Here is a 13,616-nt window from a genome sequence, read left to right on the forward strand (position 1 = left end):
GCTACTGGCAAGAAGAGATCACGTGCCTAGGTAGGCATTTTTCATCCGTCGTTCAAATTATCTTAATACCAAGTAGGAAAATGGGCATGGTGCAACTCTAGCTTTGATGTAGACATCTATGGAGAAATCTGTCATGAGATAAATTAAGTCGGTGGGAAAGGGGTGTGCAAAAAGGGAATCCTCTCAGTAGGATGCTAGAAACTATTTGAATATGTATTTACCTAATTTGTAGGTGAAGCCATTAGCGCTGTATTTTTCTGGATTGGTCATCAGTTAATCAGGTTTACTTTCCATCACCATTTTTATTGCAACGTGCGGTGGTTAAAAACCAGAAGAATATTATAGTAACATCATAAGTTGCCTGTCCTTTCAATTACTTCGGTTAACAACAAGAATTTATTTTTGTTGATGACTGCCAGCAGTTGGCATGCACAAGATGACATCTTCAAAGTAAGTCTTAAACAAAACCACTGTTCTTCTGTAACTTCTGGTGTTAATTCCTGCCTTTCTGCTTTTTCTCTTGAGACTGCGTTATAAGCAGTGGCTGTTTCCTTCACGTATGATTAGATTTGCTGTGGAAGTTTTAACAGATCTAAATTTTGAGACAGCAGTCTAAGATGGGGTGAGCTGTGGAAGTGGTGGGGTTTACACATGGTGGTTCCTGACAGTCCCCAAAGCATACTTTGTGCAAACTTGTTTCTGCTCAAACAGGACACATCCCCTTGACCACTGTTGTTATGGTGCTTGCTGTGAACTTCGAGCAGTGGTGCTTGTGTGTGTTAAACTGAGATTTGCTTTCAGGGTGGTTTTTTTGGAAACTCAAAGCTGCAACAAATTGTCAGGTTTCCTGATTGCATTTTCAGATTTGACTGTGTCTTTAAAAGCCCACCAGGTGCTGGGAGGTAATACGGGGTTTTCACTGAACTGGTTGTGTAATATGCCACAAACTCATTTATTTCTCAGTGTGACCTTCAGCCCCAAACAATTTAGCTATGTTTAGAGTTTTATAATGGATTAAGTAACTCCTTAGTTAAAATTGAGACCGAAAGGATCATGATAATAATATAAATAAAGTAACAAAATTAACAATCCTTCCATGAGACTTAATCTCTTATTCTTTATGGCTTAGTTGACACCTGTGAAGCATGTAAGGTGGCCCAGGGTTGCTCTTCTTCATAATTACTCAACCTTAAGGTTTTCTTAATTGTTGTGAGACAAGCAGAAGATGCCCATCTCAGTAAACCTGATGAAAATGTTACCTCCAGGCTGTTTGCACGTTGGCTGCTTTTTTTGTAAAGTTCTGAATGGTTCTGCCATAGCGGATGTAACTGACCTATCCTGCTTGGGGCATCAGTAGTCTAGAGATGGATGTGTCTGAAACTATTGGTTATCTAATTGCTGGGTTCAGACATGGAACTTGCTCTTTCATATGGATACATCTGAATGCATTTAAATGCACTGGGTGGAGTGCCATGGGAATTGCCTTTAGCCATACTGGATAGGCTGACAGTCTGTGACAGGCCCCAGGAGGGTTTGATTGTGCCTTAAAAATACTGAAAAAACGTACCCATATTTCAGTTTTTAGTCTGGTCCTTTGTGATTGTGTATCCTTAAAAAGAAGCATGAATTCTAAGTCAGTAAGTCATTTAGTTGATGCTAGTTGACCATGGTTTTGTCAAAATAGAAATGTGCTAAAAGATACCTACCTAGACAGTATCTGGGAGCCACTGCTTTAAGTCCTGGGACTTATCTACAATAGTAGGTACAAAATGCAGGGAAGGAGCAGGCTATTTTATTATATATCTTTTTGGTGATTAGTGATAGCATGAGTGTTTTTTCAAATGTTTTTGGAGCTTTGTCCATTCTCTCCTTTTAGAAGGAACACCTCAAATGCCTTAAGTAGATAATGTGGATCAAGATTGTGCTTTTCTGTGATCATTAGCTCAGGTGCTGGTAGTAAAGATCTTTCCCATGGGTAGGCAGAAAGAGAAACTGATGCACCTGGGTAGATCTGTGCTACTTAAAATGCTGTCTGGAGTGGGGCAATTTCTCTTGGGAGTGCTTTTTGTGTTGTGGGAGTCTAAAGTATAGAGAAATTTTATTCCCCACTGTTTTCCTCATTCCATTCTACCTGAAGCAAAGAAACCATGGCTCGTAAGCTGTCATTAAGCTTCCTAAGAATATTTTTATTAATTGTAGTTGTCTGTACAGTATAGTTTGACAAGATTAGTGAAGCATGGCAAGCACTCCCTACTGTTAGGCTTAAAGTTTTTCTTCTAATGATAAAGTTCTTCAAATTTAGCACGGTCTGCTGCAACCTTCAAAAGTACAAATAGCAATGACTTGGCAAGCAGCACAGCACTGGTAAGAGGATGTTTCTGCCAAGGACTCATAGCGAGGCTCTTACCTTTTGCATAAGTTTTTCTTTAACGGGGATGTAAAGCAGATGGGATCATGGTTAAATAATTACTCTGTAATTGAGCGAGTACTGCCCCAGGAAGGTCCTTATCTAAGAAACGTCCTGATCGTGCTTTGTAAGAACAAGAATGGTGTGCTGAGACTGTGTGAGCAATCATCATGCTGATGTTTTCTCATACTTGGTTCTACAGACATGTGCTGAAAGGAGTTACTAACTTGTGTTTCACCTTAAACACACCAAAAATCTTCAGCAATATAGCGTAACAGGCAATGGTGCACTTCCAGCAGTTGCACAGGGCTTTGGGTTTTCAGAGCCAGGCAGCAGGGACAGTCCGTTTGTACCATCAAAGCAGGAATTCTTTGTAGATGAGTCCATAGATAGCCATAGGCATACCAAAAGGTATGGCTTTGATACCAGGTTGTCACCCTGCCAAGCCTAAAGCTGGTTTTCAAGAAGATCTGATGGGGTTATGCTTTCAGTAGGCTGTCAGAAAGCTGAATGTTGGCAAAATTATGCTTTTAAACTGATGGTGAGAAGAAGATTAGGAAGAATGTTTTATTTTTGTGGAGACATTCTAGTATATGTTGACGAGATAGATCTAGAAGAAAATGTTTGATATGGGTTTTTTTTTTTATTATTATTATTTTGCCTGTTCTGAAGCGGTCTAAGCTAAATTAAAATTTGGATGTTCAAAAAACTTATTTGAACTTGTGCTTCACTTTGCCCAGCTCCCAGGTTATGGATTGTTTGGTTTCAGAAGTGTGTACCTAAGCATTTACTACTCTAGCTTGAGCAGCCTGGTGGTGTGGCAGCGGAGGAAGAAGCCTGAAGGGGGTGGGAGGAGTGCTGCTCCTTCCCCTTTTTCCTGGTGGCCTCTGCTTCTGTGGTTGTGTTAAAACTCTCTTCCTGCACATTTTGACCTGTGCTATAATCCTGTCAAAGAGGGCAGTTGCAGTCAAGGATGAAGTCTTTTCTGGAAAAGATTTCTTGCATAAGTTTGTGCATCTGAAATGCTTTCAGAGTGCATTGGTAGAAGCTGACTTTTCTCAGGCGTCTTTTTGCCATGACTCCCTGCATTCTGTGGTTCAAGCCACCAGGGTCAGTCTTTTCATGCCACTTGGAATTTCAATGGAGAAGTTAAATTCCATAAACTACTCCAGGTGGCAAACTAGCTAGCTAACATTTCTTTCAAATATAATTAAGTACAAGCAGACCAAAAAAAAGGGTAACAAACACATTGACTTTTATCCATCACTGTCATGACTTTGTAAGGGCAAGTGCATCTAATCTCACTTGTTATCGTTGTCACTGATACCTTTAAGTCATCTTGGAACTGGAGGAAATTGTTTTTAAAATAAAAATCAATTTTGTACAAAATCTACTTCTTATAGCTTTGCAGAATGAAACCTAGTTGTGTCATTTTCAGTAATGTGATACATTTTTATTTGTAGCTAGAAAAGGCCAAAGTTTTTCAGTAGCCTGAAAGATAGTTTTAAGGAAACTTTCATTTTTGTATGAGGGGTTCTTTGTGTGTGTGTATTTTGTTTTGTTTTGTGGGTTTTCTTTCAGAAAAAATGAACTTTTTTTCAAACAGGCTTTAAGAAAAGTGTGTAAGGAGAGTGATTTATTTTTTATGTTTAAACTAACTTTGGGGGAGACAGGCAAGGCTTCAGGAACATGAACCCTACTTGAAGCAAAAGCAGTGAATAAAAGGCTAAATCTAGGTTAAGTTTGAGCTAATAATAATAAAAAACCAACTTGATAATCCAGAGAGAAGTTTGTTTATGGGGAAAATGTATGATAAATCTGGTAACTCGGTGATGATCCTAGTATTTTCTTGATTTGGTATTAACTCCAAGGATTCACAGAGAGGGGAGTGTTCTTTCTTTGAGGATATCTTTTAGGTTTCTTTGTCTTGTGTATTTTCAGTGGTGTGGTTTCAGCCAGGCAGTTTCCATGAGGAATATGATTCACTGGATAATTTATGACATACTTGGGGATGTGCTTTGGACTACTTCTTTTCCTGTTTGGGAAGAGGGACATGCTGTATGTGTAGATATTTTGGAAGCCTTAGCTTTTGTTTCTGTGTCAGTTTGGTTCTGTTTCATGTCTGTGTGTGTGAGGAAGGGCTTGTGCATTCTGGAGTTCGTGCCCTCCCTCTCCTTATCGCTCCGTATTAACCGGTCCCATAAAAGATGCACCTCTCCCTACAAGACTTGCCTTTCCTGTATCCTTGGGCATTTGCAGATACAGCAGTAGTAGTGGGGATATGCAATCTTGTGAACCAAGTCTGTATGTTGTCTTTCATACTGTAGCTGGAATTTGATGTAGTGCTGGAAATGACCAAGAGATACTGCGTGTTTTCCTGAGACTGAGTGCAATGATTTCTAGCCATGAATTCATGCAATAGCATTGTTCTGTGAATGCACAATACAAGTTCGAATATGCTGACATAACAGTATAAAACAAACAAACAAAAAATGCCTGTATCAGTTAAACAGTGTCGTGAGCAAGAGAGTGGCATAGTCTGGGTTAATGTTACATCTCTCATAGTGGAGCCCCAAGAGAAATGCTTTAGTAGTATATAAACGGTCACCTTTTTTGCTTCTGCTCCAGCTGTGTGTTTGCAAGGGGGAGTTTCTGTGATGGCTGCTGCAGTGGGAAACTTATAGATTGACTGCAGTTACACTGCAAGTAATGTTACGTTTAGATACTTGGTGATGGGTATAAATACAATGAAAATGGCCATCTGCAAGCTTGTTACTAGTAAGCCTAATTCTTGCCATTTATAAACAGTGACACTTTTTTTTTAAACTTATTGTTATGTTTTTAGATGGGTTTCCTGTACTCCTACCTGAGATTTTTGTGCCCTCAAATTAAGAGATCAGCCAAATAAAAGGCTGATTGGGCCTGTCCGAGAGGATGAGGGGAAAAACAGCTGGGGAGATGCAGAGTGGTCTCTCACTGGCAGGTGAGAAGTGGGAGGGACTAATAACTGCTTTTAAAATCTCTCCTTTATCTTTTTCAGTTTAATTTAGCCATTCAAGCAAAACAAGGAGCAGTGGTGCTTCAAATAGCTGCTTCGCTTGGATCTAAGGATGCTTGCAAAAGCTTACTGCTGGATCTAAGGCTCATTTGAAGCTTCGTACCTAAACAAACTTACAATATCCTCTCACTTCACAAGCTGTCATCTCTGCTAACATACTTAGAAAGCCTGTGGCGAGTTTTGTGTCAGAAATGATAATTAAAAGATATCTTCTTTGAACATCAAAATTTATGCAAACAGATTAGCATCGGTATGTGAATGTGCTTCATTTTCTTGGGGTGACTGCATAAGAAGCGTTTCTGTATGAAGTCTTAATTCAGTGGGATGCTTTACATCCTCAAGAGTTAGCCAAATTTGGGAAGAATACAGGGACATCTAGGATTTCTTTAGATCAGGTGAGGATGGGGGAATATCATATTATGGTTTGAGTCCGAAGGGGCCTTCACGTATCACCTGGTCCACCCCACCTGCTATGAGGATCTTCCATTAGATCAGATTGCTCAAAGCCCTGTCCAGCCTGACCTTGAACGCTTCCAATGGTGGAACATCCCCAGCTTCTCTGGGCAACCTGTTTCAGTGTCTCGTCACCCTCATCACCAAAAAAAAAAAAAAAAAATCTTGTGTCCAATCTAAGCCTACCTTCTTCTAGTTTAAAAAACATTGCCCCTCATCCTGTCACTACAGGACCTGGTAAAAAGTAGTCTCTCTCAGTCTTTCTTAGAACCCCGCTTTAAGTATTGAAAGGTGGGTTGATTTAGTTAAAAACACCCACTCCAACACCTTTTAATGGGCAGTTCTCTTCTAGATGTTGTCTAATGAAGGTGAGGTCTGAAATGGTAACCTGAATGTGTCCACATGTTTTTAAACTTTTAGTCAGTAAAGGGTTTTTTTTTAAAAAAAAAAGGATGAAAAGGAGGAAAAAACACTCAAGCTGTGCAGTATTTGACGGGAAGCCAGTGTAGCTGCCTTGAAATTGGGGTGGCACGCCTGAGTCAGTGAAGTATGAGCTAAGAATCTGGCAGAAGCCTTTTGCACAAAGGAAGGCTGAGAGTCTCTCAGGAAGCCTGTACACTGCTAAATGTGGCATGTTTGAACATGAGACTGACATCATTGTGAGTTCATAGTAGTGAAAGAACAAAGTATCAGCCACAAATTAGACTGACCTAATTTTTAAGTCACTTCTGAGAACTTAATAGCACAGTATGTTGCTTGTGCAAGCTGTTTATTTCTATCCCAACCTCTGACTACTTAATTTAAACTACAAGTTAACCTTCTAGAATGTTGAAGGAGTTATTCAGGAAGGTGTATGTTTGAGGGGTGCTGCAGACTTCCTTCCCTGGCTCTTTTTTGACTCTGACCTCAATCTTCACATAGAGGAAGTGATTAAGGACCACCCATCATATACCTTTATCCTCCAGGATCAATTTCCTGAAGGTGAAAACCTCAGGATTGTATACCAAAACCTAACTTGTTCCTATGAGCTGCTCACATGCAGACTGGAAGTCTCTGAAAATAATCAGAACACTTGCCAGTGGTATCAACAGGAATTTATGTATAAACAGTAAGTTATAAAACTTATCAGTATTGTTTCTTGATGTATCTGTGGTCATTCTTCCATTGCTGAATGCCTAAGAAATACTAGGATGTTACAGTTTGCAGTTGATATACTTCTTTCCAGTTATTTATTAGTTGACTTCCCATGCATTGAAGTTGATCAATTCAGTTGACATATTACTTCAGTTACTGCAGAAGTACTTTGAACTCTCCTAGCTTGGGATTACTTTGACAAAGATCAGTGCCTTTCTGGTTGCTTTTTAAAGGACTATGTAAGAAAAGAAATACACAATCTTGTTTATTGGCTTGTATAGAGCTGTGCATACATGTAAGAACACTTCAAGCAGGATAATACAAATGTAATTTAAGGGAATACAATTTTTTTTTCCTCTTTGTTGTTCAAAATCCTTTTAGCAGCCCTCTGAGGCTTGTACAAAACATGTCTTGTTGACCCTGGTCTTTGACTCAGATACATATCCAATGGTCACAACAGCATTTGCTCCCTTGGTTTGATATCACGTGCTTATTCTCATCAAAATTTAAAAGATTCTCATCCCTTTTAATTCTTGCGAACTGATGTAGTGGCAGTCACATTTTGTCAGTTGCTCTTAAAGAGGTTAGTATATTATGTGATTATGTCACTCTTCTTCCTCTGCTTAAATGGTAATGTTTATAGTGCTGTAAGAGGCACAGCTGGGGAACATAAGTCACCCTCTCCTCTCTCCTCCTGTTGTAACGATACATATGTCTTTTCTTTTCAGCTGTGTAGTAGTTACCACGCTAGAAATGTGGCTTTGGCACCACTGAAGGTCTCGTATAACATGATTTGAATTCAAAGAAACACTTGAGATCCTTTGGGAAACATGTACCAGGGCACATTATGTGTGGCGTAGCTCAGTGAGATACCGTGACTTCTGCTTGTGTTCCTGAACTGAGGCCCAGTTGGTACCGTCTTGTCAATTAAATAAAAATTTGAAAGCTGTTGTAATAAGCAGGCTACGAGAATCACCTTTGTGGATGCACATTAAGTATGCAAATGGGTTCTGTTCCCAGGAGCTATCAGGAGTTCTACACCATGGGAAGAGATTTGGATCCCAAGCAGTTCAATCTAGGAGTTTGTTAGTTTATTTTCTGGGTTTCATCTGCAGTTCAGCAGTCACTCCATGTCATAGCCTGGACCCCTTCCTACTCCACAGCCTGGAATGGGAGAACTCTTAATAGGATTCCTGCAACTGTTTAATTTCCAGGAGCACCTAGCAACTTGGATTATCCCACCATGTTAATTGAGATCCATTGCTGTGTACTACACAACTCTAGGTTTCCTTCTCTACTCCTATCCCAAGATAGTTAGGCTGTACCATGCTTGTGGACTCATTGTTTTCCACATCTGTTGCCTTGCCATATAAATATCATTTAAGGAGAAACCCAATTAAACTTCACTGCTTTACTGAGTAGGTCTGAGCTTACGTATTTTTAATGTCAATGTTTTATTTGGCCCATCATCCCTTCTGAAGATGCTTCTGTGTGCTTTTATCGCTCAGTAGCACACGCTGCTTACAATGTTAGTTTTGTTTTGAGCATTCAGAGAGTTTTTAAAATGAGATTGACAACAGATTTAAGTACTCTTATTGAGTATTTTTCTTAAAAACTTCTAGGTGTCTCTCTGTACAGCTGACAGCACACGCACGCAGCGCGGCACAGCACTGTATTTTGAGACACAAGCAGGAAGAAACAAAGTATTAATGTTGACAGTTTAAAAAAAGATTAAAAAAGAAGAAATTCCTTCCAAACTTTCTCATGCCCTGATATGAAGGGGTTGAATGTGCATGTTGCCTTCCGGGACAACTGGTGTCATTTCCTCAAATGGGTGAAAGACCAGAACATTTTAACCCACAGCATACCGTGGAAGCAGTTTACACATCTGCGCTCTTAAAGGAGATTGACTCACTGTGATCTTTAGTCATTTGGTTTAATTTAAGAGAAGAGTCATTAAAAAGTCTGTTGCAAGAAATTCACTCCTGCCTTGCCCAGAAGCTATTCTGATATATTTCCCTAATAAAATTGCCATCATTATCCTCTGCCTTTAATCTGTACTGCTTCTTGTATGAAGGCTTCAGATCCACCTTCTGTTTTCATTATATGGTGACCACAAAGCAGATCAGTTGCTTGCCATATTTTTCTTTTTTTTTTTTTTTTTAAATTTTTGGCTCCTTATTTGCAGGCCCATGTTATTTGGACATCTCCCCTTTAAAGTCTCTTACTAGGAAAAAGGCCTTAAGCTTAGGCTTACCATTATCTGAAGGCTCTGAGGTCCCATCTTATCTTCTTTCATGGGAAACTTTTTTAGAGAAGTAGCATGGACCATTACAGCTTGATGTTAGTTTAGCGCTACTCTTCACAGCACTCCTCCTTTCAATGTGTTTCTAAGCAAAAAGGTGACCAAGTAAGATACAAATCACTGTCCTTACTGGTCTCTAGTACATGAAATGTGGTCAGTCGATTCAGGATGTACAGATTGTGTAGTAGATGGAAACCTTGGTGTCACGAAAGGGGGTGCTATAAAGCATCTGAAATTTCCGTAGCTTGAAGATCTATGTAGTTCAGCCTTTAAGTTTTTTTGTACTTTTGTACAAAAGTACTTTTTGTACTTTGTGTCAAATGCTAAAATATGATTGCTGATAGAGACTGGTAGGCATAGACTTCGTAGTTGTCACAACTAAATGACGACTCTTCGCTATACAGGACTCAAACAAATAGCACTTGTGATGTATTTTATAAGGATAGGCAGCTGTTTTCTGCTCTTAATTGGGTTTGTGAATTCTTATGTGCTGTGGCTTTGAGTAGGGTCTATTCAGACTCATTACGTAGATAAATAAAATAATTTTATAACTTATTATAAAATCTATAAATTTTATGTCAGACACTTCATGCAAGACTAGATTTTATGGGAGGACAGGATTAAACTTTGGGGAAAGGAGAGGTAGGTGCTGAGGTGCTTAGAAGGGTGCTGTTATGCTTGACTGCTCTGTCTCTCCCTAGCTTCTAGTTTGTCTGAAGCACTACAACTCTCTGCCTGTGTGACCTGACTGGTTGGGTTCGTTTAGCGGCATTTTAGGGAATGCCCTGAGCAAGAGAGGAGAACAAAAGTCTTCCATTTCTAATTCTGGAAAGTGGAAAAAGGTATTTAAATAAGGCCTGGAGGACTTTTTATTTGCCAGAAAGTAAAATAGCAAGTTTATATCCTTTTGTAATTCACCCTAAATTAAAGGATGTGTATTTCTTTTCCTGAAGTCAGCAGAAAAATCCTGGCTTCTTACTGATGTCTTACAGACTTTTATTTAAACTTTCTCTTAAGCATGAATAGTTGAAGTTTCCACTTTAAACTTGGGTGGCTCATTCATATTTCACTTAATGGTAATATGGTGTCCTCTCTCTCCTTCCCCCTTCTTACCACCAAGGCTAAAAAGGAGGAGGGGAGATATAAAATGCTTCTGAAAATTACAGGAAATGTCTGTTCCTTTAGCAGCATTGCCAGGGAATTTCCAAATGCACTTACTGCATATGGCCAAACTTGCCGAGCTCGGTCTTCAATCATGAGCAGATCCTGTTCTATAAATGTGATACCTCCTTCCAGTAATCTGCGTTGAAATTGAGTGTATGCATTGTTTCTCATCTGCTCTTCAGCAGAATTAATTGCATCCAATGGTGAAATGAGGGCTCTTGAGGGGCTGCTTTGAAGTCCTGATTTGCTGTCATTCATTAAGGTGGGAAATATACACAATATAGTTTCCTGAGGTGGTATCCAATTTATTTGTAAGGACTTTGAAGAGGAATGGATGGCAGGTATGTGATGGCAGAATGTGAAGATTACCTAGCAGTTTTCAGAGAGCCTTCAGGAACTGCACATGAAGCATGAAGCACTAAGGGACAAAAAAGGGAGATGCTTTTTGTCCCAGTACATTGTTTCCTTGGACTGTCACAAGGTGTTCTCTGATCATAGGGTATCTGGGCAGAGCCTAATTAGTATTAAGCACTATGTTAGTTTTAATTTCCATGGATGACATTAAAAAAGGGAGTGGCAACAAGTGCAATGAATGGGATGAGCTTTTCTCTTCATTCTTCACAGCCTTCTGCTAAGCTTCTGATCTGGACTGGGGGAGGGAGCAAGGGAGATCTGCAGAGCCTCTTCCTGGGGCTTGAAAGGTTATCTGCTGGAGCAGACAGAGGGAGACGTGGACCTGGCACACTCTTCAACAGATCTTCTCATCCACCTCTCTGCCCTGCTGTTCTTTCATATGTACCCCATGTGTTAGTGATGGACAAGTGAGAGAATCTCCAGCCGCAAACACGTTGGTCCTGGTCAAGGTGTCCATCCCAGTGAGCAGACCGTGATCTAGACAGCAAACTCTGTCTGAAGGGCTCTAGCCCCATATTCTATCTTCTGTTGGCGTTGGTGAGGTTTTTAGAGCAGTTGCTTAAGGACAGAGAGGCGATTCTTGTAGGTCCTTCCCATACAAATTGATGTGAGTTTTGAATCTGCTCAATGACTGTTGGCGATGTGCTCAGCCCTGTGCTGCAGTGGCACTTCATGGTTGTCATATCATTTACTACGTGGTTTGGAGCCGCTCCTGGATTTCATAATAAGGCAGTGCTTGGCAATAATTTATTATCATGATTTATGTTACAGTAATTAAGTGGAGCTGTCATCTCTTGATAGCGATGATCTGAATCTTGTTTTTAGCTGCCCAGGAAACTGTTTGGAATTGACACCAACTTATTTTTACTTCCTTGTGTAAAGGTTATAATTTAGTTTTTTCATGTAGGACCAGCAGGTGCCTTGTATAGAGGTTGTATGGATATGACTACACATAATGTTTGGTGACACCACCATTACCAGTTTAGGGTTGACTTTTTTTAGCTTGTGGAGAGGTGGAATTAATTACTGGAGATGTTCTGCTTTGTTAGTCTTCATCCATGCAAAATATAACTGTAATCAAACTTACTTATGGCAATCTCCTTTATTAATCGATACTAGACTAGAGTTTATGAATTTGATTGAACTGAATTGATGCACATGTATCACTTGTGAATGCTATTTACAGATTAGTTTTCTAACAGGGAGATGCATCAAATTGTTTCGAAGGCTACTATTGGTTGGGGTTTTGTTTATTTGAATTTTTCTTATGTATCTCCAACCTTTTTAAAGGTAGTGGAGAGATTTCCTGTGGGTTTTTTAAATTTCTTTTAGAAAATCAGTATAACATAACTTTGTATTTCAGACCCTTGTAAATGAATGTCAGTATTCTTACCTAGATTTTCATATGTTTGGGGGAGTTCCATAGCAAATGACTGCACTGAAAGTGTGAAATCCATTTTCTGGGTTGGTTTTTTTTGGTTTGGTTTGGGGTTTTTTTGTCTTGTAATAAGGATTAGCTTTTATTTCCTGTGTTTAGGTATTTCTCTCTGCTGTCCTATGTATGTGGACCACCCTCTGTCCTGTTCAGCCCATTTAGATTTTGACTTAAATGTAAGTAAGTAATTGGTTTTGACATGAAACAATAATGAATTAATACAAAAGTACTCCAGAATTTTCAGTCACTTTGACTTAGAAGTTATACAGGGAGAATAGTCTTTTAAGTATCCATTGACACTTTATCTGGTTGCCTAGTGTCTCAGGCAGTAGGAAATTTAAAATGTTATGTATTATTGTATTTGTTTGGAGCAGATAAGGTAAGCTTTCATTCTGGGTGTCATCAAACTAAATGCTGTGAACCTGCAATGAAAAAGTATTTTGAAATGGAAAGAGCTTCTTGCTTGTATGGGTGGGCAAGGGAGTCCCCACATAAAGTCTCTGAGCTGAACGGAGTGATGTAACATATCAACAGTGTGTTCTAATACTTCCCATGAGCTCACATTTGATCAGTCAGATTTCCCTGCTATAATACTTAATAGGTGTTTATTGTTCCACAGTGAATGTGAAAGAGATTGGCTTCTTGGTAAATGCAAGTGATGATAATCTGCCTTATTGCTTAACGTTGGTGGTGGTGTATGGATGATATTTGCAAGATTGTTGCACGTACTTCAGGCCTGTGTTGAGCAGGTCAGCAAAATGTGGTGTTTTGGTGGTGCGTGTTTGGATTTTATTTGGTTCTGCTAGTAGAATACATTATTTCAAATACCGCTATTTGTATGAAAAGCAATACCTTACTGTTATTGAAGTGGAAGATGCGTTCATCTTGCTTAGCACAGCTGCCTTGGAGTGCTGGTGGTAAACATGTCACTGAGCAGTAGGTGTAGAAATAGTGAGCTTAAAAATCCAAACCAGAGGTATTTTATGCAGCTTATTCATAGGAAGTTTATTTCCTTTCTAACTTTATCTCTCCATGCCTCAGTTTTCAGATTGGTGAGCGCAGTGAAATAGGGTGACGCTTCTTTAGAGCTAGTAATCAAAACTGAGCAATTAGTCAAGCAGGATGAAGGACAGCAGAGTACTGGACAGAAGATTCTCCTTCATCTGTTTTTTCCAATGGATTGTACTTGCCTTTCTCATGAATATACTGTGTATAATCTAAAGTCCATGTGGCTGCTGTTTCTACA

At 39.4% G+C, this 13,616-nt stretch overlaps 1 protein-coding gene across 3 annotated transcripts in view; it reads left to right on the plus strand.

Annotated features, from left to right (window-relative positions):
• DUSP16 (dual specificity phosphatase 16) overlaps window positions 1-13,616 on the plus strand; it is a 71,349-nt gene that overhangs the window by 15,109 nt on the left and 42,624 nt on the right. For 2 of the 3 annotated variants that reach the window (XM_069864041.1, XM_069864058.1), the window contains exon 2: window positions 12,473-12,550. The gene's annotated coding sequence lies outside the window, so the exon portion shown is untranslated. The remainder of the gene's footprint in view (window positions 1-12,472; window positions 12,551-13,616) is intronic. The other variant, XM_069864049.1, reaches the window with a different exon arrangement.

The sequence above is a fragment of the Phaenicophaeus curvirostris genome, chromosome 1, assembly GCF_032191515.1.
Source record: "Phaenicophaeus curvirostris isolate KB17595 chromosome 1, BPBGC_Pcur_1.0, whole genome shotgun sequence".
Lineage (NCBI taxonomy): Eukaryota > Metazoa > Chordata > Aves > Cuculiformes > Cuculidae > Phaenicophaeus > Phaenicophaeus curvirostris.